Raw genomic sequence first — 27,989 nt, 5'->3', positions numbered from 1 at the left:
GACCCTCTTGTCTTTCAGTTCAATCTCCACGCTTTCAGCCAAATTTGCTGACTTTCTTTCACCAGACTTGGTCTTGGTGCAGGCAAAACAGGCTGGGTCGAGGGACTCCCCAGTGCAAATGAGTATATTTTCAAAAAACAAAATGTAAGAAATTTAAACTCTTTATTTCTTAGTTGAAAGTTATGTTTTTGATTTGATAGGCAGTGATGCAACTAGAATACAAAAGTAATTGTTTTCTTTAAGTGGGGCAGGTAGGACAGAATTTGAGGGCAAAACTGTCACCCTGGCCAAATCTCCCCGTGGTGGCTTGAAGATCTTTTGCCAATTGCAGTCTTGTACTTAAGGTCACATTTGGATCAAGGAGGACGGGGTGTCCAAGTCAATGATTTTGGAGGAACAGTCACCTGGACCAGACGATGGGTAGAGGTTGATGATCCAGCCTTGAGTCATACAGAGAAGGGGCTCTCCCTGTCTGAAGGACACCTAAGTTTCTGCACCAGATAGCACACTGGAGAAGCCTAACCACTTCCCCAGGATCATAGCATTGTGTCTAGAGCCCCACGGTGGCTGGCTTCTCTCAGACCTGCAGGAACTCATCCTCTGCCTTAACTACCCAGGCTTCTGCTCAGCCAGTGGCATTAGCAATATATCATCTTGATCCTCTGGGGCTGGGACTTTTGTGTGATGTCAAGCTGGCATCCAAGTAGGTCATGGGGACCACAGACTGTGTAGGAGGTGGCCTCAGTGCACCTTACAACTCCAGACACCAGTCAAGCATCTAGAGGCACTGAGGGTAGTAGATCTGGTACTCAGAAACAATAGGAAAGGCCGGGAGTGTGCTTGGGATTGGGATGGGGGCCTTGATGGGTAGTGGAGGAGCCGGCTTCCCATCCTGCTCTTGTATGACCTGTGCTGTTATCCAGAGCCTCTGAAGGAGCAGTAGATAGAGTGGCCTGGGATCTGGTCTCAGGGATGCAAGCTGAGTTACTAGTTTGAGTAAGCAATACCCAAAGATGGAGACAGTCAACCACATGATGCACTGAACAATCGTGCTGGTGAAAGAAGCCCCCTGAGGACCTCTGGGAGTCATATATTGGCTCAAGATCTGGAGTAGAGAAGGCAGGTTCCCCAACACAGAGTTAGCATTAGAGCTCTCTGTAGGGAAGTCTTCTACATGTAGGGTGGCACCCTGCCCAGAGGAAGGGGGTGCCTGCTGCTGCACGATCACAGCCACCATCCAGGTGAAGGGGGGGCAAAGATGCTGTACTCCTGAGTGCAGATGGCATAGAGTTTGATGTGCAGTCCTGAGCAATGGCCAGCAACAGCCAACACACTAGGCTGCCAATGACTGCTGCTGTAATGAACTTTCAGGGCAGTGTGTAGGAGGAGTCACACTCATCAGTACATCAGTACAGTCTGGCTGTCCATCACACACCCATGTCTCATACACAGGCTTGTAATCCCGGCTTTGGAAGCTGCAGGCTAATAATGACGGCCACGCTTTTCATCTGCTCCATCAGCACAGAATGTCTGGTTGGTGTAACAGTTGGCAGGCAGGTAGCTAGCAGGCTGTGGCTCCAGGGTAGACAGCAGCTCCACATTGGAAATGCCCAGGTGGGCAGCCATGGCCACGCTCCTCATGTGTGCCATTGGCACAGTCCCACCAACCATTAGGACACTGAACCTCACTGTAGTAGCGCTCACCTAGATTTTCACTCACCCCCAGTCCTGAGCCGAAGTCACAGGGTCTTTCCCACGATAAACAGTATTCCCAAACATGGTAGGTAGCATTAAAGCCCAGGCCATTACCCCAAGCTACCGTGAGGTAGGACACACATTCTGACCATACAGGCATCCATACATTCATCATTGCCATTGCTGAAGTGGGTGAGACCATGTAGCATTCAAGGGGTCTCAGAAGGGCCAGCATCATCAGAAGGGCCAGATCGCCTGCCTGGACCTGGTCTCTGCCACTGAGGCTTCCATCCTGGCAGAAACCGCAGGAACCATAGGTTTCTGTTCCACCCACAGAACTAGGACTAGACCTGCTGCCTGTGCTTGGGGTCTACTGCTGCATCTTCCATCCCAGTGGCAGGAACCAACGCACCATAGTCTCCTGCTCCACCCACGGGTCCAGGTAAACCAGAGCCCATTTCCGGGTGCCTGCTGGTGCGTGGGGGCTGCCAAGGCAGCTTCCATCCCAGAGGCAGGAGGCAAGGAGCCCCAGCAGCCTAATCTCCAGCTCTACCCACAGGACTAGGACAGGTGCCTGTGCTTGGAGTCTACCACTGTGGCTTCCATCCCAGTGTTGGGAACCAAGGCAGGCTCGTCTCCTGCTATGCACTATATCTCTATAACCTAAGTCAGGGTTGTGAAGTGCACTGTCAGCCTCCTGCCAGCATGGGTGTCCAGTATCCCCAGGCAGGACTGTAGGTGGGAGACTGAGGCCAGGTTTGAATATCCAGGAGAGGAGAAGACCCCATACAGGTCCTCCGAGGTGAGATTGCATGGTGGAGTAGGGACAGGGACTAGGGGCAGGTTAGGAATGGGTACTGAGCTGTAACCTGCCTCATCAGAGTCATCGCCACAGGCATCGATCCCATCACAGTGCTGAGGGGCTCGTATACAGTGGTGCTTCAGGAACTGGGAATCTTCCTGCAGGCACAGGGGCCAATTTTGACTATGAGACAGCTGAACTCTTCATAACTTGATTTTTAGTCAGGTGTGTGGTCAGAGTCCAGTAACTGCAAAATGCAACACATAGAATGGAAATCTGCTATTTCTACATGGCTTTGGCTACAAGTTCCCAGCCAGAGACAGATGGTTACTTTGGAGTGGATGGCGTGGCCTACTCCGTAGATACCTACTCCATGATGCAAAAAGATCCATATTTGACACATCATATCACACGTTATCTACTCCAAATAAATGCTATCTCCATGCATACATGTTCATGACATGATCATGCATATACTGTTATTGAGAAATACACCTGTGTATTCTTTTTCTATTTGTTTGTATTTTCATAAACCATGTGGAGTTTATTAAAGGGGAGAGAGAGAAAAAGAAGCAGAGAAGAGGAGCAGAGAAGGGAGAGCGAGAGAGAAGAGAGAGGGGGCAGCGGGAGAGAGCACACCTGTGTATTCTATTGCATCTCAGGAAATGTAAACTTGCATTATGAGATATATATTAAAGAAAACAGGAAACCCATTGCTGTCTGCTTTTCTTTACTTTGAAAGGTAGCCCTAGTGTTAATGGCAATCCAGAGAACATAAACTTCTTGTTCAATTATCCTTTGTCACATCATAGAACATTTATGGTCAGATTATTAAGTTTAACACAAATGAGTGATTTATTGAATTCACATTTCCCAATTCAAGATTTATTACATAGTATTATTAATTTAGTAAAATAACTATTTCACATTGCCTACGTATCCACAAAAGTTTACGAATTTCCATTTATGGAAGTTTTGAAAGTCTTTGAGATCATCAGTTTCAAAGGTCTTGTATGTATTTAGGATTGCTATTGTGGACTTAATATCTGTTCTTATTAATAGTATACTTTTAAAGAATGGTACTGCAAAATGTCTCATTATATATTTTTAAGGTTACTGTGAGTGGAATGTTCCCTGATTCCTTTCTCAGTATGTCTGGCCTTGTATACAGGAAGAACACTGAATTTTGTGTGTTTTGCATCCTTCCATTTTTATGACTGTATTTATCAATTTTAAGGAACTTCTGATAAATATTTACTTTTATTTGTTGAGAATCATATCATCTGCAATAAGGAAATTTTGCCTTCTCACTTTTCTATTTGCATCCTCTTTTTCTCCTTCTGTTGTCTTATTGGTCCAGCTAAGAATCCAAGCACTATATTGAATAGAAATGAAAAGAGCAGATATTGTTGTCACATCCCTGATTTTCTTGGAATTGCTTTGAGTTTTCTCTATTTAACATGGTCTTGCTTTGGACTTGTAAAATGACTGTATCTTTTTTATTAAAAATTTATTTTTAAATTTAAATTCAAATTAGAAACAAGGTTTCTTCACATGCCAATCTCATATCCCACTCCCTTTCCCTCCCCTCCTCCCACTCCCTCCCCCCACCCACCCAGTACCCCCTCCTTTCCCCAGGGAGGGTGAGTTCTTCCATGGGGGTGTCCATAGTCTGTCATTTCATCCAGGACAGGGCCTAGAACCTTCCCCAAGAGAATGACTGTATCTTATTAGAATTTCCCTTTGTATCCCTAGATACTCCAGTATGTTGACCAGATTTTTACAAAGGCCTTTTCATTTCCTTTTTTACATTTACTAAGCTGGCTTTCTGGTTTCTGTACTTTATTTATTTTATGTGATGGAAAATATTTTCTCATGTATGTATGTTCTTGGAGGTCTGATATGAACACTATTCAGTAATGGTGGATGATTATTTTGATGTGATCCTGAATTTGGTTTGCAAGTATTTATAGAGAACTTGTGTGTATATGTTCATCAGTGTAATTGATCTATAATTCTCTGTCTCTGTGTCTCTCTGTTTCACTCTCTCTGTTTCTCTCTGTGTGTATGTGTTTTTGTTGTTGTGTGTGTCTGTCCATCTGTCTATCTGTCTGTCTCTCTCCTAAGATCAGGGTAACATTGGTTTAAAAATGAATTTGGATGAGGTCCTTGTTTTTCTATTTTAAGGAATAGTCTGCTTGCTTAGAGACATCTGCAGAAGTCCACCTACATTAAGAAAGCCTATTTCCTGCATGGATGCCAGGCTCCATTTTGGAATAAAAAGTAAGAGGAGGCCCTAGGTATACTAAGAATAAGAGAAAATGTGTTACATGGTAGCTGAACTGAGCTTACAGGGTACCAATGAGTGGAGAAGCATCAGGTGGCTCCACATAATTCCAAGTCATCTTTCTCCTATAAGATTTATGCTCAGAATCATCTTTCCATTTTAAAGATAAGAAAACTGGGCCACCGTGTTGTGCCTAGACATTTCGGTTGTAGGTTAGATCTGGCCTGCATTCTGAACAGTGGTATTATGGTGGTTTAAATCAGAAAATGTCACATCACATATGTCAGGCAGAGACTTACCTTAGTGAAGAAACAAAATTGCTCTAAATCTCACAATTATAAAAGTACCACTTAAGATGAGGAGCCCATTTCTACAGACAACACAATGGATAGGATTACAACAGGAAGGGCCACCTGTTTGAAAGGTTCTGGTGATGTTTTCATGAACTACACTGCCAAATCTGACCAAAACATTCTAGGCCATTGCTATCCAAGTTCTAATCATTGTCTAATACTTTATTAAATATGAGGAATGATTTATTCCCCCAAATTATAACATACCTTTTATGCTTTGCCATTTTTTCTCAATATATATTTTTACTTAAATTAGAAACATGAATGTTTCACATGAGAGTCCCAGTTCCCTCTTGCACCCCTCCTCACTTGTCCCCCATCATCCCTCCAGTCCCCCACCCAATCTCCACATCATTCCCCAGGGAGGGTGAGGCCCTCTTTGGGGGGATCTTTAAAGTCTGTCATTTCATCCAGGGCAGGACCTAGGCCCTTCCCCATGTGTCCAGGCTGAGAGAGCATCCCTGTATTTGGAATGAGCTCCCAAAACTCATTCATAAACCATGGTAAACACTGATTTACTACCCAATGCTCCAATGATTTCTGTGACCTCCTCATTGGCACTACATTCATGGAGTCTGGATCAGTCCCCTGTTGGCCTCTCAGCCATCAGTCTGGGATTCAAGAGCTCCCCCTTATCCAGTCAGCTGTCTTTGTGGGTTTCACCATCATGGTCTTGACCCCTTTTCTCATCACTCCTCCATCTCTGTCACTAGGTTCCAGGAGTTCAGTTCAGTGTTTAGCTGTGGGTGTCTGTCTCTGCTTCCATCATTCCATGGATGAAGATTCTAGGATGGCATATAGGGTAGTCATCAACCCTATCATCAAGGAGGGGCTATTAGTGTAGTCTCTCCACTATTGTTTAGTTTGCCAGTTGGTGTTACCCTTGTAGATCTCTGGAGATCTCACTAGTGTCATCTGTCTCCTCAAGCCTATAATGACTCAATCTATTATGGTATCTCTCATCCTGCTCTCTCTTTTCTTACCTTGACTCAACCTTCCTGATCCCCCATGCCTTCTTCTCCCCTCCTCTTATCCCTCTCTCTTTTTCTTGGTTCCCTCTCCTCCGATGTTCCCAATCTGCTCAGGAAATCTTGCCTCATTCCACTTCTCTGGGGTATCATGCATCTCTCTTGGGAACCTCCTTGTTTCCCAGACTCACTGGGCCTGGGATTGTAGGCTGCCACTCCCCGATCCATATTTAAAATCCATATATGAGTGAGTACATACCACGTTTGCCTTTTTGTGTCTGGGTTACCTCACTCAGAATGGGTTCCTCTAGTGCCATCTATTTGCCTGCAAATTTCAAGATTCCATTGTTTTTCTCTGCTGAGTAGTACTCCATTGTGTAAATGTACCACATTTTCACATTTTCTCTATCCATTCTTCAGTTGTGGGGCATCTAGGTTGCTTCCAGGATCTAGATATTACATATAATGCTGCTATGAACATAGTGGAACAGACATCCTTGTTGTGTAAATGGGCATCTTTTGTCTATATGACTAAGAGTGGAATTGCTGGGTCTTGAGGTAGACTCAGAGCCATTTTCGTGAGGAATCTCCATACTGATTTCCATAGTGGCTGTACTAGTTGGCACTCCCACCAGCAGTGGAGGAGTTTCCCCCTTTCTCCAATACTCTCCAGCACAAACTGTCATTGGTGTTTTTTATTTTAACCATTCTGACAGGAGTAGGATAATATCTCAGAGTTGTTTTGATTTGCATTTCCCTAATGGCTAGTGATGTTGAGCACTTTCTCAATTGCCTCTCAGCCATTTCATACTCCTCAATTGAGAATTCTCTATTTAGTTCAATCCCCCACTTTTTAATTGGATCCTTTGATGTTTTGGAGACTTGCTTGTTGAGTTCTTTGTAAATTTTGGAGATCAGTTCTCTGTCAGATGTGGGGCTAGTGAATATCTTTTCTCAATTTGTGGGGTGCCTTTTTGTCTTGCTGACTGTGTCCTTTGCCTTAAAGAAGCTTCTCAATTTCAGGACGTCCCATTTATTAATTGATGATCTCAGTGTTTGTGCTACTGGTATTAGGTTTAGGAAGCTGTCTCCTGTATCAATTCATTCAAGGGTACCACCCACTTTCTCTTTTAAGAGGTTCAGTGTTGCTGGATTTATGTTGATGTCTTTGATCCATTTAGAATTAAGTTTTGTGCATGGCGATAGACATGGATCTATCTGCATTCTTCTATATGCAATATCCAGTTATGCCAGCACCATTTGTTGAAGATGCTTTCTTTTTTCCATTGTATAATTTTACCTTCTTTGTCAAAAATCAGCTGTTCATAAGTTTGTGGATTAATCTCAGGGTTTTCAATTCCATTCCATTGGTCTACCTATCTATTTTAGTGCCAATACCAAGCTGTTTTCAGGACAATATCTCTATAATAGAGCTTGAAGTCAGGGATGGTGATGCCTCCAGACATTGCTTTGTTGAGCAGTGTTGTCTTGGCTATCCTGGGTCTTTTGATTTTCCATATAAAGTTGAGAATTGTTCTTTCAAGGTCTGTGAAGATTTGTGCTTGAATTTTGATAGGGATTGCATTGAATCTGTAGCTTAATCTTGGCAGGATTGCCATTTTTACTACATTGATCCTACCTATCCAAAATCATGGGAGATTGGTCCATTTCCTGGTGTCTTTTTAATTTCTTTCTTTAAAGACTCAAAGTTCTGGCAATTCAGGTTTTTCGCTTGTTTGGTTAGCGTTACCCCCACATATTTTTTGTTGTTTGTGGCAATTGTAAAGGATGATGTTTCTCTGATTACTTTCCCAGCCTTTTTTGTCTGTATATAGTATGTATGTGAATACATGTATGTACGTATGTATGTATGTATGTATGTATGCACACATGCATGCATGCCTAGTGTTCTATTGCAGGGGAAGTAGTATCTTGCAGGATCTGACATCTTGCCATAGCTTTGTGTTTGTGTGTGAGTGAACATGGGTATATGTGGGGATTGTGTTATAGTGAACTTTGTAACATTAGCTGGTGCACAGTAGGATCTGACATACAAGCAACCACAAACACACATGCACACATACATAAAAACACATGCACACATTCACACATGCACTCACAAACAGGGATACATTATGTGTTCCTTCCCTTATGGCTGAAGCCCCACACTCAGTCCTGTTTCATGTACTGCTAGGCATCTCCTCTCTTAAACAGATCACACAGAATACCTAAATAGAACCTGACACCAATCCATCTGTGTGTGTGTGTGTGTGTGTGTGTGTGTGTGTGTGTGTAAATACTTATATAGCTGGTCTGGAGAGCTAGTTATATGTGTGCGATCTATCTGTAGGAGAGGGGGTGCCTATAAGGATTTCAGGGTGTGGTGTGGTGGTGTGTGTGTGGGGTGTATACTTACACAGCTGGTCTTGACAGCTAGTTATGTGTTTGGGATTTAACTGTAGGAGAAGGGGCACCTAAAATGATACTTAGGTGTGTGTGTGTGTGTGTGTGTGTGTGTGTTTGTATTTATGGGTTCATTAGTTGTTAGGTAGGGATAACCTCACATTACCCATCACTCTCCAGACTGTAATGTGCCATTCTGGTTTAGGAATGAGGTCAATGTCCAACATGGCCCAATAACTGCAGTACAACCTGAGACCCAGCACATTGTGTGTTATAGGAAGGGTTCAGCAGAACCTGATGCCTGGCATTGTAGCTGTGTCTTCAGAAGAATATTGTCCAGCAGTGATAATTCCTCCCAAGTGTGCAAGGCCTGATAAGGTTCCAGCATGGTATGATAGATGTCGATTAAAGAGCAGTAGGAGGTCAAACAGAACTGGACACCTAGAAGAGGATGTGTGGTCATAGGTCTGGTGGTCTGTCCAATGTGTTTGATGAATAACACTGAATGTCAGAGGGTTGCAGTGGAAGAAGGGGATGTCCAGTTGGGCCCCAATATTAGCTTATAGGTGAACTGGGTCCATCAAGGTCTGATAAACCATATAGTAGCAGATTGGGCATGTGGAATGTGATGTCTTGGAGTGTTAGACCCTTCTGAGTGTGGGTGAGGCAGTTAGGGTGTCAGCAGAGCCTGAGACCTAACAGTGCATGTTGGTGTGTCTATATCTCTGTTCAGCTTCAGCCCACATATTGTGCAATCTGCCAGGCTTTGCATGGCATGGCCTAAGTCCCATTTCCATCAAAAAGACCTGATAACTAGCGGTGAATATGGGTGGCATCAATGGTGTGTATCAGGGCCTCATTCCTACAAATGTAGAAGTGGGCTGGGAATTACGTCTAGCATGTCCTCTTCTAAACTTGTAGTGTAAGGCCCTATAACACATACAATTGATGATAACTAAATTCATTTCTAGGCATCAGACCTGCTTGATATCCCCTCCCTGACTGTTATATAGGCTCACAATCACTGACACTGCTTCCATCACACATGCAGTGCACGACTGTAATAGGGAACAGAACTGTGAGACCTATGAAACATCAGTGGGTACTGAGTGTCAATGAGGTGCAGTTTGTGTCCAGTGGGGCCTAAGAAGTGGCTCTGCAGGAGGAATGGTTGAGGGTGTTCTAATAGGATTTGATACAGATGATATGGAGGGCTTCATAGTTTGTGTCCTGTAAGGCCTGACATGGAGAAAATCACATGGGGCTGGTGGGGATTTGATTCTAATATGACCCAATGTATCCGGGGAGGTGTAAGGAGAGGCCATATCAACAGGAGACAATTACTAGGAAGGGTATTTTAGCATAGCAGATGAATGAGGCCACATCAGGTCTTGACTCCTCCTGGTGTGTGGTGATGGGGAAGCAGCATCCTGAACTGATATTTAATAATGTATGAAGACTTTGATATATGAGTGTGTGCAGGTAAAGAAAACTATCAGGTAAGGCCTGATTCCTAATATATTTGTGTTTTGTTGGCTGTAGGTGTCTATCAGGCCCTGGCATTGAGCAGTTTTGGGAAACGTGGAGTGTTCAGCATAGTCTGGGTGCAATGTATTCAATGCAGGGGAGCTGGAGAGTGATGTGTTCTGTGTGGTAGACATCTAGTAGTGTGTGTGGAACAGGCATGGGGAGTGTGTAACTCTAGGCTTTCTGAGCTCCAGGAGCAGCAGCATGGAGACTCACCAGCTCCAGCAAGTCCTATATATTTCCTATGCTCAATTTCCGTCTTATACTGGGCTGAGGTATTTGAGAGCCAAAACCAAAGCAGATAGAGCTGGAAGTGGCCCTCAGCTCTGGATAGTGAGTAAACCAACAGCTAACATCAAACTAAATGGAGAGAAACTCAACTCAATTCCTCTAAAATCAGGAACAAGACAAGGTTGTCCACTTTCTCCATATCTCTTCAATATTGTACTTGAAGTCCTAGCTACAGCAATAAGACAACAAAAGGAGATCAAGGGGATACAAATAGGAAAACAAGAAGTCAAACTTTCACTATTTGCAGATGATATGATAGTTTATGTAAGTGACCCGAAAAACTCTGCAAGGGAACTCCTAGAGCTGATAAACACCTTCAGCAAAGTGGCAGGATACAAGGTAAACTCAAAAAAATCAGTGGCCCTATTATATACAGATGATGAAGTGATTGAGAATGAAATCAGAGAAACCTCACCCTTTACAATAGCCATAAACAGCATCAAATATCTGGGGATAATGTTAACCAAGGAAGTGAAAGACCTGTATATCAAGAACTTTGAGTCTTTAAAGAAAGAAATCAAAGAGGATACCAGTCAATGGAAAGATCTCCCATGCTCTTGGATTGGTAGGATCAACATAATAAAAAATGTCAATCTTGCCAAAAGCAGTCTACAGATTCAATGCAATCCCTATCAAAATTCCGGCACAATTCTTCACAGACCTGGAAGGAACATTAATCAACTTTATATGGAAAAACAAAAGGCCCAGGATAGCCAAAACAACCCTATAGAATAAAGGAACTTCAGGAGTCATCACCATACCTGATTTCAAGATCTATTATAGAGCTATAGTCCTGAAAACAGCTTGGTATTGCCACAAAAATAGGCAGGAACCAAATTGAAAACCCTGATTTTAACCCACACACCTATGAAGACTTGATTTTTGACAAAGAAGCTAAAACTATACAATGGAAAAAAGAAAGCATCTTCAACAAATGGTGCTGGCATAACTGGGTACTGGTATGCAGAAGACTGCAGATAGATCCATGTTTATCGCCATGTACAAAACTTAAGTCCAAATGGATCAAAGATCTCAACATAAATCCAGCCACACTGAAACTTTTAGAAGAGAAAGTGGGAGATACTCATCAACAAGTTGGTACAGGAGACCACTTCCTAAACATAACACCAGTGGCACAGACACTGAGATCGACCTCATGAAACTAAAAAGCTTCTGTAAGGCAAAGGACACAGTCAACAAGACAGAAAGGCAGTCCACAGAATGGAAAAAGATATTCACTGACCCCACATCTGACAGAGGGCTAATCTCCAAAATTTACAAAGAACTCAAGAAGCAAGTCTCGAAAACACCAAAGGATCCAATCAAATTTAAAACTAAAAAAGGAAAAAAGTGGGGTACAGAACTAAATAGCGAATTCTCAATAGAGGAGGCTAAAATGGCCAAGAGACACTTAAGAAAGTGCTCAACATTCTTAGCCATCAGGGACATGCAAATCAAAACAAGTCTGAGATACCATCTTACTCCTGTCAGAATGGCTAAAATCAAAAACACCTAAGACAATTTATGCTGGAGAGGATGTGGAGAGAGGGGAACACTCCTCCACTACTGGTGGGAGTGCCAAGTCATACAGCCACTTTGGAAAGCAGTATGGAGATTCCTCAGGAAAATGGGAATCAATCTACCACAAGACTCAACAATTCCGCTCTTAGGCATATATCCAAAGGAGGCAAACTCATACAACAAGGGCATCTGCTCCACTATGCTCATAGCAGCATTATTTGTAATAGCCAGAACCTGGAAGCAACCTAGATGCCCCTCAACTGAACAGTGGATAAAGAAAATGTGGTACATTTATACAATGGAGTATTACTCAGCAGAAAAAACAATGGAATCTTGAAATTCCCAAGTAAATGGATAGCACTGGAAGAAACCATCCTGAGTGAGGTAACCCAGTCACAAAAAGACAAACATGGTATATACTCACTCATATATGGATTTTAAACATGGATCAGGAGAGTGCCAGTCTGCACTTCCACTGACAGAGAATCTGGGAAACAGGAAAGAACCTAAAAGACATACATGGTACCCAAGAGAAGAGAAATGAGGCAAGATCCTCTGAACAGATGGGGAACATGGCGAGGGGTGGGGGCAGGGGGACCTGGGAAATAAAGATGGGGAGAAGTAGAAGTGAGAGTAAGACGTGGAGGAACAGGAAGGTCGACTGGGGGGTAGGATAGGGGGAAGAGGGAATCATAGGTTAGAAGACAGATCAGGCAACATTGTGACCTTTAGTGATCTAAAGTGATGACACCAATTGGCAAGCTAAGCAATAGTGGAGAGACCACCTCGAATGCCTATTCCTGATAGTGAACTTGATGTCTATAACCATCCTGGAGCTTTCATCCAGTGACTGATGGAAGCAGAGGCAAACACCCACAGTTAAATACTGAAGAGAACCCAAGGAAACCAGCAACAGAGAGAGAGAGGAGCGAAGAGCAAATTGGCAAAGAATGGGCTGGCAAAACCAGCAGAGACAGCTGATCTGAACAGGGGAGAGCTCTTGGACCCCAGCCCGACAGCTGGGAGGCCAGCATGGTTCCGATCCAGACCCGCTGAATGTGAGAGTCAATGAGGAGTCCTGGGCTACCTATGGGGTCCTGTTCAGTGGATCAGTGTTTATTCCTTGAATACTAACAAACATCGTGTGTCCATAACACAAAGAGGGATGCTCTCCCTGCCTGTACTCTTAGGGAAGTGCCTGGACCCTACCCTGAATGAAATGATAGACTCTAGATATCCCCTATGTGGAAGGAATTGGCAATAGGGTGGGAGGATGGGGGGGATGGTGAGGGAGTGTGGGAGGAGGGGAGGGAGAGGGAACTGGGATTGCCATGTAAAACAAGCTAAATAAAATAAAAAATGTTAAAAAAAATAAAAAAGAGAGGTGAGCAAAGGCCATCAGCCTGTCTGCCTAGTGTTCCCTTCATGCAGCCTAGCATTGAACCACCACCTTTTGTCTTCTGGGGTGTGATAGGGTCCAGGCTTCCTCTAGATGTCGTAGGTTGTAGTGGTCCTCCAGCCATTCTCCAGCTTCTGTCTTTTCTTGACTCATGGCATCAGAGCTCATCTGATCACATTTCATCTTCTCTGTTGTTTCTGCTCTTCCTCCATATGAAGCAGAACTTTTGCAGGTCTCTTCTGTAGCTCTTCCATGAATATTGAAGTGTTTGGATCTGGAGTCAGCTGTAATATTTGAGAATCTTTTCTTTCTTCCAACCGGTTCCTTGTTGCTTGTTTTTGTATACTTGTCCTGCCGTCCTATAGGACAGACCATTTTCTCTGCCTTGACATCATGGGAGCTTTTGACAAAAATCAGCTTAGGTGATTTAGGTGGGTCTGTTGCTGGGGTTTGGTTCCATGTGTCCAGTCTCGGTTCCTCCCCTGTCAATCATCTGAGGGCTTACATGATGTTATGGAAGGAACCAGAAGTGCAGAGTCTGCCATCTCTTCTAGGATTAGACCCAGTGGGTTGTTGTATTTGATGTTTGGGCATCAGATGGGCATTTTTCTGAGCCCATCTGAAGAAAGATCTGTCACATTAACAACAGTGACAGCTGCTGAGGAACAGGGGTCTGAGAGTTTATATTCCTTTGGATTCCTCAGAAATCATAAGTGTCTTGAATGCCAAGTAGACATAAATTCTGTTAGAGTTCTCCTTCAATACTTCAGTAATTGCTTCACCTGCACACAGTCTCTATTCAACACCAGGGAGAAACAGCACAAGTAGATGACCTCAAGTGTACCATGTCAATGTTACTGGTGGCCTGGCTTTTCATGCATTCCAGTCTAGTTGTCATGTAGAAATGCACACTGGCTTCACAGTTCACTGCTGAGGCTTGTTTTTGTATGTTCAGGTGGGTTTCCTGGGTCATCTGTGAGGAAAGAAAGGCATACGTATCCTTTTTGCACTGTCAAAGTAGACACAACTCCACAGTGTGGTAGAGATTCCACACTAAAACATCCACTGGGATACTTTCATCAAAGGGGATCCACCTGTCATCCGCACATCTTGACAAGAATTGGGCAGGGGCCTTCTGTGGCGGCATGCAGAAACTGTGTGTGAAGCCCCTGGGATCCTCAGGAGCTCAGGAAATTACCTGATGGATTTTTATCACTGTCATCCAAACTGAGTGTTCAGATCCTCTGGTGAGGAATCCCCTGGAGATGTGAATCAGGATGTGGCCAAGCACCTACAAGAGAAGGAATATTATATAGACCAAAGTAAAAGCTGACCAAGATTTCTACTTTCCAGAAACAGAAGACCTGTGTTCTTGGCAGGTTTACTTTTAGTGCAATTCAGGGACTAAAGAGGCAGGTATAATTCCCATTGTCTTCCAATGTGACCTTCCCTAGGCCAACATCATTAGGGTCTCCTCAGAGATGTCTGATTTCAGGGAATAATTTCTCATGACTGTCATGGTACTTTGCAGGAATCAGGCTCTAGGAGTAGAGGAGGAAAAGTGTTTTCCCAGAAACATGTCTACACATAGACACTCTGCTTCTTGAACCCCATCTCATGTCCTCTGTCTACATTATACAGGATACATACTTGGTGAAATTGAGCCTCCACAAAGATCCTGTCCAAAAGTCCCTGAAAAAATTAGGAGTGAAAAATGGCCAATAAGAGATCTGTGCTGAACTATGAGACTCCATGTGACCCACCCATATCAAACTGGTGGTAATGGCAGTGGGTGTAATTTAAGTAGTGCCTCAACCACACATTATGTCCAAAAGAGCATCTCAAAGACTTATCTCTGTGAGGATACCTGTGAACTGCTTTGAGCTGGTGTTTATGAGAGTCATGCTCTAAGGAGCTGGGACTGATTGTAGTTGCTCCTGCTTTATCCAGCAGACAGACAGTGAGGGAGGGACGTATTGGCAGTGGGAGGCCTCAGCTGTCTTCTGTTCTCTCAGAAGAAAAGGCTAAAGGCAGGAACATGCCTTTCATTGCAGTGACACACAAAGTTCCCATCAGGCTACAGGGAAATGTTAGTGAACAAAAATAAACATCACATCTGTTCATAGTGAGATTTGACTTCTTAAGCACCATCTTAAGAAGCCAGTGATTTTCTTTGGTTGTTTGTCCTGGGTTAGACTAACCAGGCCACATCATCCAAGTCTCCCTTTTCCTGGTGCTGGCTTCAGTAAAGCACATCAGGACAGAAACTAGACTTAGTAATCACCAGGGATGTAGAGCAGCATCTCCCACATGAGCAAGAAGCCCTGTAGCTCTGATTTCCTTGTGAGGCTGTGTCAACCCACAAGTTTGTGGTTCCACAGTCCATTACAGAGTCAGTAACTGGTCAGTTTCAGAGTGACTGTCCTACCATACAGGAGTAAGAAGTTGTTCACCCTTTCTACAAAAACTGTTCCTCCATAAAGGTTAGGGGATATTGGGTTAGAGGAAAAGAAGCTCTACTTGCCACAAATTATGCCACGATACCTTCAGTGCATGGCAGTGTTGTCTCTCACGATTTTGCCCCTCTGCATCATGAGCTCAATGACCATTTTCCTTGGAATTGAAAATGTCTGACTTTGGCAACCTCATGCTTATTTATCTGTATTCCAGTGTCAAGGATAGACCAGATCACAGAAACATCTCTCATACAACAGGACTAGATAGGTAGTTTCAATGTTTAGCCACATGAGGCCCCCAGATGAGCCCTGGCATTCAGTCCCTTCTGATTGACTACTTTTCATTTCAAACAGCAGCAATCTGTCTCAAGTGTGTCTATGACATCACCAAAGACAACTTTAACAGGAGGACAGCCAAGCAGACAGCCTGGTGGAATGCCTAAACTCTGGTCACAAGGTTCTGTCTATGTCTAACCCAATAAAAGTGTGGGATCCCAATAAAAATGAGTCCCAAGACTGTGGGCTAAGTCATGAGTCTACCGTGCTTTGAGACAAGCAAGCGATGCCCATCTTCCAAATTGGAGCCATATCCCAGCTTTCCATCCTCAGTGGTACCCATTTCTTTCCAGCTTGCTGTCACCGTCCTGTTAGGAGACAATTATGCTTCTGACAAAAGCCCCACAGTAAGGGCCCCTTCACCAACAGCTACTGGTCCAGCATCATGCAGTGGGACTGTGACTCCTGCGATAAGAGGGACAATGGGATGTAGTCAGGCTGCAAACACAACAGCAGGGAAAGGAGGAAGAGGGAAGAGAAGGGTCACCTCTCCCTCAGTGTGACAAAACATATCCCTTTGACCTTATCTTTGTAAAGAAAGACAAAAGAGCATTGCTGTGGTCTATCCATGAAGACTGTCCCCTCGGGACTTCTAATTCATGGGCAGTTGAGAGGTGAATTTTGGCACAAGGCTTCGCTCTGAGAAGAATGCTATGGAAGGCCATCCTTAGGACTTAGCCTTGTTACCCATAGTTTTCTATGGAGAATCCTGTGGTTGATGATGGCTTACCTCCTCCTGAGCTGGACTTCTCTCCTGGGTTAGTGGACACACTGCCATCTGAACTTGCTCCTCTGTTTGAAGGTGGTAGGCAAGCTTTACCTCAGCAAAGTTCCCTTTGCCAAGGGTCCTGAGGATGACATAGTGATCGGATAGTGTCTCCTTTTCAGAGGTGCTGGCCTTCAGGTCCAGCTGCACCATCACCTTCTCACTGGTCTTGTTAGTGAGGTTCTTGGTAATATCCATGACAACACCAACTGAGAAAACCAGATTAAAAACAAAGAGAAGTAGGTCTTAGGGAAAGTCTATAACTTTCAGTTTCTACTTGGAGAAGTGTGACAAATGTGAGGCAAACTTACAATGAACATGTGAGTCACACAAATAAAAATGATAATAAACTTAACTCCAAAGAAATCTGGAAAATATACTGAAGGTGAGAACTGAATCTAAGGAAATAGACAATAATGAACACTGCAAAGGCTTAAAACCTTGATTATTGAAAAGGGCAAGCAAAACAGACACAACCTTACCAAAAGTGATTAAGCAGGAGAAAACACAGTTTAAATCTATAGCCAAACTTTGGTGCTGTTACAGCCAAAGTGGCTGAAATGTAAAGAATCATTTGAAAGTATTTATTTTGGCAACTAACATAACCATTCTTGGGAATAAATTTTTCTTCACTACTAAGTTCCAATAACCTAAACAATGGAAATCATATAGTCATAAACACTTGAAATACTTTGTTAATGAAAGTATAGAGTACAAATAGTAACAGAGAATCAACATTCCTGAAGAAATAACTAAATCTGAGGTAATATAAATAATCATGGTACACAGTTTATCAGATGCTCTCCTTTGCTGAGAGAAAGAAATGCAGGTTTTTAAGAAAAAAATTTCCATCACTAAATTTGAAGGTAATCCTTTAACAGCCATCAAATTTACCTATGTTTCCTGTTCCCAAATAGTGTATTTTATTCTGACACAATTTGATGAATATGATGGTATCATATTTGTCTTTTAGTAATGTAGAAAATAATTCTGCATTAATTAATAGTCATTTGCTTTCATGAAAACTCAATGAAACATTTCTCAGAAATCCATGATATCTACCACATATTTTAAACCGTATGTACATTTACAACTTAGTTTGAATTCTTTCTTCTTTCAATAGTTTTGATAAATTCACACATAATTATTCAATTTACATTTTAATTCTACTTCTTTGTTTTCACATCTGATAATGTTTCTTTGAAGGAAGATATTACAGGTATGATGTTTCCTGACAACATTATCATTATGAATAGTGATAATGTTCCAAAGTTTCTCTATTCTCTATATAGTGATAAAATAAAAAGGCTTTCTAGGAGTCAATGATGTCAACCATTTTTCATTCAAATTGCTCAACTTTTCTAGTATGTTTTTATTCTATTCTCATATATTATACCCTAGCCATATTTTTCCATCTTTGCCCTCCCCCAGATCCTCCCCCTGTCTTCCCCAGATATACCCTCTTTACATAACCCCTCAGAAAATGTCAGGCTTCTCAGGAACAACCAAACATGGCATAATATGCTAATGTAAGACTGGGAAATACAGCAGCAGGAGGAAAATGGTAGCATAAGTAGCCAAAGACAAGTGACCATCCAGCTCCCACTGTTAGGAATCCCACAATACCATAGGCTACTGAGCAATAACATATATGCATAGGAACTGGGTAAGACCCCTGATCTCTGTGAGCCCCTATGAGTACCAGACAATTTCTCTGTGGGCAGTGATTCTGTGCTGTCCCTGACCACTTTGATTCCTCTGATTCTTCATTTGGAAGTATTTATTTTTTTTCATTTTTAAATTTAAATTTAAATTAGAAACAAGGTTGCTTCACATGTCAATTCCAGGACCCTCTCCGTTTCCCTCTCCTCCTCCCGTGCCCTCCCGCCCACCCCCCCAATTCTCTGAATTTCTTAAGGGTCTGTTGTTATGTCCCCCTTTTCATTTCTGATTTTGTTAATTTGCATGTTCACACTCTGCTATTTAGTAATTTTGACAAGTTTTGTCTATCTTGTTGATTTTCTCAAAGAACCAACTCTTCGTTGCATTGATTCTTTCTATTGTTTTCCTAGTTTCTACTTTATTGATTTCAGCCCTCAATTTGATTATTTCCTGGCATCTACTCCTCCTGGGGGAGTTTGCTTCTTTGTGTTCTAGAGCTTTCAGCTGTGCTGTGAATTCTCTAGTATAACTATTCTCCAGTTTCTTCATGTGGGCACTTAGTGCTATGGACTTCCCCCATAGCACTGCTTTCAAAGTGTCCCATAGGTTTGGGTATGTTGTATCTTCATTCTCATTGAATTCTAGGAAGTCTTTAATTTCTTTTTTTTTCTTCTTTGACCCAGGAATGGTGCAGTTGTGCATTATTCAATTTCCATGAGTTTGTAGGGTTTCTGCAATTTGTGTTGCATGGTGGTCTGATAAGATGCATGGAGTTATTCCAATTTTTTTTTCTAGCTGCTGAGGTTCGATATCAAGTATGTGGTCGATTTTTTAGAAGGTTCCATGTGGTGGTGAGAAGAAGGTATATTTTTTTATGTGGATGAAATGTTCTATAGATGTCTGTTAATCCCAGTTGGGTCATTACTTCTATTAGACCCTTTGCTTCTTTGTTGAGTTTTGTCTGGTATTCCTGTCTAGTGGTGAGAGTGGTGTGTTGAAATCTCCCACTATAAGTGTGTGGGGCTTTATATGTGATTTAAGTTTTAGTAATGTTTCTTTTGCAAATGTGGATGCCTTTGTATTTGGGGCATAGATGTTCAGGATAGACACTTCATCTTGGTGGATTTCGCCTGTGATGAGTATGTAATGACCTCCTTCATCTCTTTTGATTGATTTTATTTTAAAGTCTAATTTGTTAGATATTAGGATTGCTACCCCTGCTTGTTTCTTGGGTCCTTTTGATTGGAAAATTTTCCCCAACCTTTAACTCTCAGGTAATGTCTGCCTTTGAGGGCGAGGTGTGTTTCTTGTATGCAGTAGAAGGATGGGTTCTGTCCTCAAATCCATTCTGCTAGCCTGTGTCGTTTTATGGGTGAGTTAAGGCCATTAATGTTGAGGAGTATTAATGACCATTGATTGCTCATTCTTCTTTGATTTGGAATGGTTGCTGTTGGTGGAACTATGTGTGTAATTCCACCCCTTTGTACTTTTGGCTGTTGGTAGAGAGGGATTCTCTAATGCCTATGCTTTTCTGGTTGTAGTTAACTTCGTTGGATTGGAGTTTTCCTTCCAGAACTTTCTGTAGGGCTGGGTTAATGGATACGTATTGCTTGAATCTAGTTTTGTCATGGAATATCTTGTTTTCTCCATCTATAGTGATTGAGAACTTTGCCAGGTAAAGTAGTCTGGGCTAGCATCCATGGTCTCCTAGTGTTGGTAGAAGATCTATCCAGGACCTTCTGGCTTTCAGAGTTTCCATGGAGAATTCAGGTGTAATTCTGATAGGTTTGCCTTTATATGTTACTTGGCCTTTTTCCTTAGCTGCTCTTAATATTCTTTCTTTATTCTGTATATTTGGGGTCTTGATTATTATGTGGCTAGGGGACTTTTTTGTGGTCCACTCTATTTGGTGTTCTGTAAGCTTCTTGTACCTTCATTGGCATGTCTTTCTTAAGGTTGGGAAAGTTTTCTTCTATGATTTTGTTGAATATGTTTTCTGCCCCTTTGAGGTGGTTTTCTTCTCCTTCTTCTATACCTATTATTCTTAGGTTTGGTCCTTTCATGGTGTCCCATATTTCCTTGATGTTTTGTGTTAAGGATTTGTTGGACTTAAGGTTTTCTTTGGTTGATGAATCCATTTCTCCTAGTGTGTCTTCAACATCTGAGATTCTCTCTTCCATCTCTTGTATTCTGTTGATAATGCTTGTATCGGTAGTATCTGACCGTTTGCCCAGCTTTTCTATTTCAAGCCTTTCTTCAGATTGTGTTTTTCTATTGTCTCTATTTCAGTTTTCAACACTTGCACTGTTTGCATTGTTTCTTGCAATTTTAGTTTTATCTTTTCATCCATATGTTGCCTTTTATGAATTTTTTGGTTTGTTTTTTCTTCCATTTCTTGCATTTTTTGGTTTGTTTTTTCTTCCATTTCTTGCATTTTTTGGTTTGCTTTTTCTTCCAGTTCTTGTATTTTTTGGTTTGTTCTTTCTTTCATTTCTTGCATTTTTTGGTTTGTTTCTTCTTCCATTTCTTGCATTTTTTGCTTTGTTTCTTCTTCCATTTTCTGACTTTTTTGGTTTGTTTTTTCATCCATTTCTTGCATTTTTTGGTTTGTTTTTTCATCCGTTTCTTTGAGGGATTTTCCTACATCCTCTATCATTTTCATGAAAGTGGTTTTAAGGTCATTCTCTTCTGCTTCATTTGTATTGGAATGTTGGAGTCTTGCTGGTGTGGAGTCTCTAGAATCTGGTGGTGTCATATTTGTTTTTCTGTTGCTGAGTGTGTTTTTGTATTGTCTCTTTCCCTTCTCTTCTTCTAGTGGGTGCAGAAAGTTTCCCTTACTGGTCTGGTGTGGGGACACCAGTCTTTGAGCAGAAACCCACTTCCCCTTCGGCCTGGGAGCAGGCAGCTGTGAGATGTTTACTGAAAACAATTCAGTGCTATAAAGCTCTTGATAGGGCTCAGATAAGGGCTCGCTCACTGAAACACCATGACTTTGACACCCCTTATGGCTAGATGCTTCTTCCTGTCCCCCCTGCGGTGTCTCCCCGATTCTGGGGCTGTAGATTAAACCACCAGCCAGGAGGGTGAGAAGTCTGGAAAGAATTGTATGTAGATGGATGGCAGAAGTCCTTAAAAAGGGAATCTCTTTTTTCTTGGGGAGACTTCTCCTGAGACCTCTCTCTCCTAAGCGGACTTGAGTTCTCCTCCTAAGCTGACTGGGGAAGCATAAAGTTTTCTTAAAGCAACCGACTGGTCTCTGTGTCATCTATCCCGACCACCTTGCTACATTCTCGGATGCAGGCCGCACAGCAGGTGTGACAGTCTGGTAGTTAGGGGACTAGAGTTCCCTTTTGGTGAGTGCTAGCAAGTCCAATAATCTGGTAGTTCTTCTATTCCTTGTCCTCGTTCTGGTCCTGTGGGTGGAGAAGAAGACCAGGAATCTGGGGTGCTTAGCCTCCCACCTGGTCCCCTGCTCCCTTTGCTGGATCCGCTGGTTTCCTGGTCTCGTTGGTGGGAGAGAAGACCTGGAGTCTGGGGTGTTTGGTTCCTGCTGGGATTGGAAGTTCCCAGGCAATCCCTAGGCACTAGAACACAGGCCCGGATGCAGGGCCTGTTTTACCTGTTCCCACCGGAACAGCTGGTCCCCCAGAGCCCACTCTTGCTCAACCCATACTGGAAGTAGAAGTGACACTCAGCAGACCCATTCCAGAATATGAGTTCTTTTCCAGTCCTCTCCAGGTTTCCATGGCCCTGGCGCCTCATAGGGCAGAAACTCAGGAGCCCAATGGCATGGTCCCATCTGAGGATCTGTAGCCAGAGGTGGAGTCGAGCATAGAGCCAGCTTCTCCTCTTTCAGCTTGTGCTTCTGAGTCGTCTGTGCCCATTGCTCCAACTGCCCAACCTGAGGAACTGCTTAATGGAGCCCCCTTGCCACCACCGGTGGACTTAAGCCCAGTCAGGAGCCAGAGGAACAGGCCAGGGAGGTTTCTTCATATGTGGCACAAGCCACCATTCTTTGTACCATAACACGTGTGTCTCCTTCAGAGACTTCTCCTTCTCAAGAGGAAGAAACAGAGGAAGAAGAGGGCAGGGAAGCCGAGAGTGAAAGGGGGCCGAGGACCTTTCCCTTGACAGCCCCCGTTTCCCAGCCCAATTATCTCAGAATTTAGAGGTGGCAGAATTCCCCCAAGTGGCAGTGTCTGTGCCAAAGAGGAGGCAGAAAATTAAAGAGCCAAATAAGAAGGAGGCTGTGGGTGACCTTCTGGATGCCCTCAAGGAGGTGGACCCAGCAGTACCAGAGGTAGAGAATCAGCCTCCCACAGGCAGCACCCCAAACCCAGAGTCAGAGGGCAGCACTGTGCCCCCACAGCCTGAGGAAGCAGATGAAACCTGGGAGTCTAAGGAAGACAAAATTCACAATGCTGAGAACATCCAGCCTGGGAAAGAGAAGTACGAATACAAGTCAGATCAGGGGAAGCCTCTGAACCTTGAGGAGAAGAAGCGCTGTGACAGGGACTTCTTACTGGGCTCTTGGTTTATCTTTGCCAGGTGCAGAAACCAGAAGCACTGCCCCATATCCCCAATGTGGGCCTGGACAAGGCCAGTAAAACACCACTTCGGCAGCTGGATCCCTCCAGAATACCTGGCATAAACTGTGGCCCAGATTTCACTCCATCATTTACCAACCTTGGCCGACCAACCCTCAACAGCCGTGGACCCCCAAGGGGTGCATCAGGTGCGGAGCTGCCCCGAGGGCTGCAGGCTGGCCTGGGACCCAGGTGCTCTCAGCAGGGCCCACGAAAGGAAACACGCAAGATCATTTCCTCCGTGATAATGACCGAAGACATAAAACTGAACAAGGCCAAGAAGACTTGGAAACCCCGTAGCAAACAGACAGCTGCTGATAAGGATCGAGGGGAAGAGGATGCTGATGGAAGCCAAACCCAGGACCTGTTCTGCAGGGTGTGCTCCATCCCGAACAAGCTGACACCCCAGATGTTCCGGCAGCTGATGAAGCAGGTGACACAGCTGGGCACCGACACTGAGGACGCCTCACAGGAGTTACTGATCTCATCTTTGAGAAAGCCATTTCAGAGCCCAGTTTCTCTGTGGCTTATGCCAACATGTGCCATTGCCTCATGCGCTGAAAGTCCCACTACAGAAAAGCCAACAGTGACTGTGAGTTTTCGAAAACCGTTGTTAAATCGATGCCAGAAGGAGTTGGAGAAAGACAAAGATGAGGACGAAGTTTTTGAGAAAAAGCAAAACGAGATGGACGAAGCCGCTGTGGCAGAAGAACGGGGACGCTTGAAGGAGGGGCTGGGAGAGGCCGGACACAGCTCGACTGCGCACTTTAGGGAGCAACACAGTCACTGGAGAGTTATTCAAGCTGAAGATGTTAGCAGAAGCAATAATGCATGACTGTGTGGTCAAACTCGTTAGGAACCATGATGAAGAGTCCCTGGAGTGCGTCTGTTGCCTCCTCACCACTATTGGCAAAGACCTGGACTTTGCAAAAGCCAAGTCATGAATGGATCAGTATTTCAACCAAATGGAAAAAAAAAACAAAGAAAAGAAGACCTCATCTCGAACCCATTGTATGTTGCAGGATGTACTGGATCTGCGGCAGAGCAATTGGGTGCCTCGCCGAAGGGATCAGGGTCCCAAGATCCACAAGGAGGCAGAGATGGAAGAGCCCCGAGAACACATCAAAGTGCAGCAACTCATGGCCACGGGCAGAGACAAGTGTCAGGGTGGCCCTCCAGGTCCACCCATCACTGTGGCCTTCCGCTTGTGGGTGATGGTGGCTGTAATACTGTCCCCATTAGTAAAGGCAGCTGCCCCTTTGACACCTCACGGCTCACTAAGATCACCAAGCTTGGTTCCATGGATTCCAACAACCAGCTCTCTGCATTGGGAGGGCAACTGAGTTGGGGCAAGGGCAGCAGTGGGGGCTCAGGAGCTAAGCCCTCAGACACAGCGTCAGATGCTGCTTGTCCACACATTGAATCGCTTTTCTGCTCTTCAGCAAGCATTACCCAAAGAGAGCACAGACAGCAGGCGTGTTGTACAGAGGAGTAGCTTAAGCCCGGACCCAGGTGAGAAAGCCGGGGACCAGAGAGACGAATTATCATTGCCTTCGATAAAGAGGAGACTGATCACAATCGGCACATGCAATGAAATCCGAGCTGGCGAAGGATAGCATGGCATGTCAGTGTGCAGGGTGACAGGCACAGGGATGAAGTAGGGGTGAGGTAAACCAGAATTGGTAGGAAACAAAGAACAGTCAGTAAACATTTAACCTTGTAGAGGAAGCATCCTGAGACATGAGAGAAATTTGGGGGTGTCCATGAACACGCAAAAGGGAGAGCATCGGTCCTAAGTGGTCAGAGATTACCAGAAATAAAACCAGTCACACTAAGCTTCAATAAAAATACTTATTGGTTTTCCTGATTGCTGTCATTATTTTCCTAATGTATTTTGATTATCTTGATTAGTAAGACTGCCTTTTGTAGCCAGAGAGATTATAGGTAGCTAGCAGAATGTCCAAGACACAATTAGTGGTTTGGAAGTTTTAACTGCAACCACTAATCAGTCTCTGAGGTGGGGACAGGAGCTGGAGTGTGAGCTAATTGCTAGAGTGCTCGTGTCTACCCAAGGAGACTATTATACAGTGTTGTAGGTAGCACTGCAGAGCCTCTGCTGTTGAGCATTTTAAAGTTCTGTGTGGGTGGCTGCTCAGAAAGGACATTAAAGGACTGTGTGGTGTTCAACCCTCATTCCTGGCTCCATGCATCCTTTCCATTCTGTATTCTTTATAATGAAGCAGTAAATGTGAACAAAAGGATTTTGTCTGAGTTCTGTGAGCAATCCTGGCAAATTAATAAGGTTGATATGGTGTCATGGGAATGTAGAATTTTTGTGATGTGGGCAGTCTTAGTGACACTGGGCTCCTTCACCTTGGAGATCTATGCTAAAATGGGTAGTTTGTGCCAGAGATGAGTTAAATTGTAGGTTATCCAGTTGGTGTCTTGAGAGTTAGATTTTAGTTTGTGTGAGGAAAAGCTCCATGTGTTTGGTTCAGAAGTGTGAGGAAAAAGTAGACCCGCCCCACTCATAACAGAAGGCAGACCCCTTGAACTAAGACATTGCCAGTAGATGACTGTATTGGAATGTTGCTGGCTCTACCAAAATTCATGCTTGAATACAGTCCCTAATGTAACAAAATGTAGCCTTTGGGAACTGATTGGGTCAAGACTCAAAACTGAGGTTAAGTTCCCTTACAAAAAAGTTTGCAACAGGGAGTGTACCTCTGCTCTTTCCTTCTGGTGTTCAAGGTAGTATTGGGGCATGGGGGACAGTCTTGCCTCAAGAGCCAAGCATGACAGCATCTTAATCCTGGATGCAGCCTGCAGAGCTGTGAGGATCACATTCCTTCTATAATGCCAGCCTCTGGTACCCTGTTACTGCAGCACAAATACACCAAGAACTGATTTGTCTTCTCTCCCAGTTACCAGATTGTCCTTATAGAAAGTGAGTCTCGTGAAGGAAAGAAGCCCACTTAATTATAGACAAGCACTGATGAGCACTCAAGAAAGACAGTATAAGAAGAGTATAAAGAAGGAAGAAAATTCCCTGAAAAATTCGTTTTCACAATAAGAAAACACAACCAAAGCAGCCAATAGATGAGCCAAATCAAATGACAACAAAGCATCAGATATGCTGTATAGGAGGCCTTGTCTCCCTCTACCGTCTCTCTTCAGAGCTCAGAAAAAATACTAAGTTCCATCAGTAATATAGTTTTTGTTTTAGCTTTTTGAGGTAAAGCTTTATATAACTTAGGCTGACCTCAGAGTGGCTGTGTGGCCAAGGCTGTCCTTGAACCCTTTATTCTCTTCCTTTCTCCAGTGTAGTACATCAGTATCACCACATCCTGTTGAGAAATGATGTTAAATTAAAAAAGGAAACAGTAGATGTTATGAAAATTAGTAAGATGGAAATAGAGTATGGTTCACCTTAGGAAATCAATCCATTTTTTAAAAATAGCATAAGGAAAGTGGGCAGATGGAGGACACCCACAAGCCTGAGCATTGTCACTCAGCCTGCGTGGGTAGAAGAAAACCATGGGCCTGACCAATGACACATTGCATTGAGCAATTTCAAGTAAAGCTGATTGGACAAAAGGGTACATGTGACACACTGCAGCTCCCAGTGCCATTAATCCAAATGTAGAGGTGATGGAAAGATGGGGAAGATGGAGGAGCACCGTATTTGGTTTGTCTGTTTTTCTTTTTTTGTTGTTTTGTTTGCTTTTCATCAATGTTTTTATTTGTATCTCTATTTCTTTTAAAATTTTACTTTGGTGGAGCTGCAAGGGTGAAAGGTGGACATGGAGGGACTGGGAAATGAGTGGGATTGGAGTGCATGGTGTGTAACTCACAAAGCATCAGTAAACGTTATGTTAAAGTCATAAGCAAAGAAACCAATAAAACAAACTTTTAAGACTAAAGTGAGACTGTCTGGTTAGACTGGGAAAAACCAAACACCCATTCCCCCAAACAAACCAAAGTCAGGAAATAAACTACTAACAAACCTTCTAAATAGAAGTAGTCAATGCCTGTAGGGTGCTATGCAGTTGGTAGTCTTAGAGTGGGGTACTGTGTCCTTTTGTACTCCTAAGAGTAGAGTCAGGGAACCTCTTAATTGGGCAGAACTTTCAGATGAGAGACAGAGAATCTCTAGTCTTGAAGATGCGCTTCTAGCAGAGGACGATGAAAGAAGTGGCGGGAAGCAAACAGCAGACAAGCAGTGCACAGGTTGACTACAGCTCAGAGAACAGGGTAAAGAGACAAGAGTGCAGCAGTGTGTGAGACATGTGTGATTGTTAATGTTTGTCATTGAACACCTGAAAGATGATGGGCTGGAGCAGAGGGAAGATGCAAGAATGTTAAATAATCTTGTTGGTGTGTTTTACGTAGTCCAAATGTAATATAGTAACATTTAAGATGGCAAATAATCCTGTATATGATTCCAAATATGAGCACTATCAAAATAATGAATTATTGAATAGAATCAGATGGGGAGAAAATGGGGGAAACAAGAGGAATTGCTAAGAAATAGAACAAATTTCTCAAAATGAGATATCCCTTAAACTGTCACCAGGGCCTGGCTTTAAAACTGAACATTTGCATAGAATCTATTTGGTGATATTTAAACTATTATAATTCAGTATAGAAAACTTAGTAATATGTTCAAATTTATTTTATGAATTGGGTACATTATCAATATCAAAACAATAAAAGCTGAGAAAACTGCAGACCAATCACACTACTAAATATTGACACAGTCATATGATATGAAATATAAGCAAAGAAGATTTAGCAGTATAGTGTTGTGGGGCATCTACCAGAGAAGACATGGATTTAAGCCAAGGGAAAGACTTTACTAGCTGCCCAGCAACTACACTGGGTGTTCAGGTTCCCAGCCTAGCACTGAGCCTTTCTCAGGGTGAACTTTTGAACAC

At 43.3% G+C, this 27,989-nt stretch overlaps 2 pseudogenes; one reads left to right on the top strand and one right to left on the bottom strand.

Annotated features, from left to right (window-relative positions):
- Nucleotides 1-577: 577 nt before the first annotated feature.
- Nucleotides 578-17,002, bottom strand: LOC121132785 (annotated as a pseudogene).
- Nucleotides 17,003-17,143: 141 nt separating this feature from the next.
- LOC101828068 lies at nucleotides 17,144-24,668 on the top strand (annotated as a pseudogene).
- Nucleotides 24,669-27,989: the final 3,321 nt, after the last annotated feature.

The sequence above is a fragment of the Mesocricetus auratus genome, unplaced genomic scaffold, assembly GCF_017639785.1.
Source record: "Mesocricetus auratus isolate SY011 unplaced genomic scaffold, BCM_Maur_2.0 Super-Scaffold_6731, whole genome shotgun sequence".
NCBI classification, from domain to species: domain Eukaryota; kingdom Metazoa; phylum Chordata; class Mammalia; order Rodentia; family Cricetidae; genus Mesocricetus; species Mesocricetus auratus.
The sequence above is the reverse complement of the archived record's forward strand: the minus strand, read 5'-3'. Positions and strand labels throughout refer to the sequence as shown.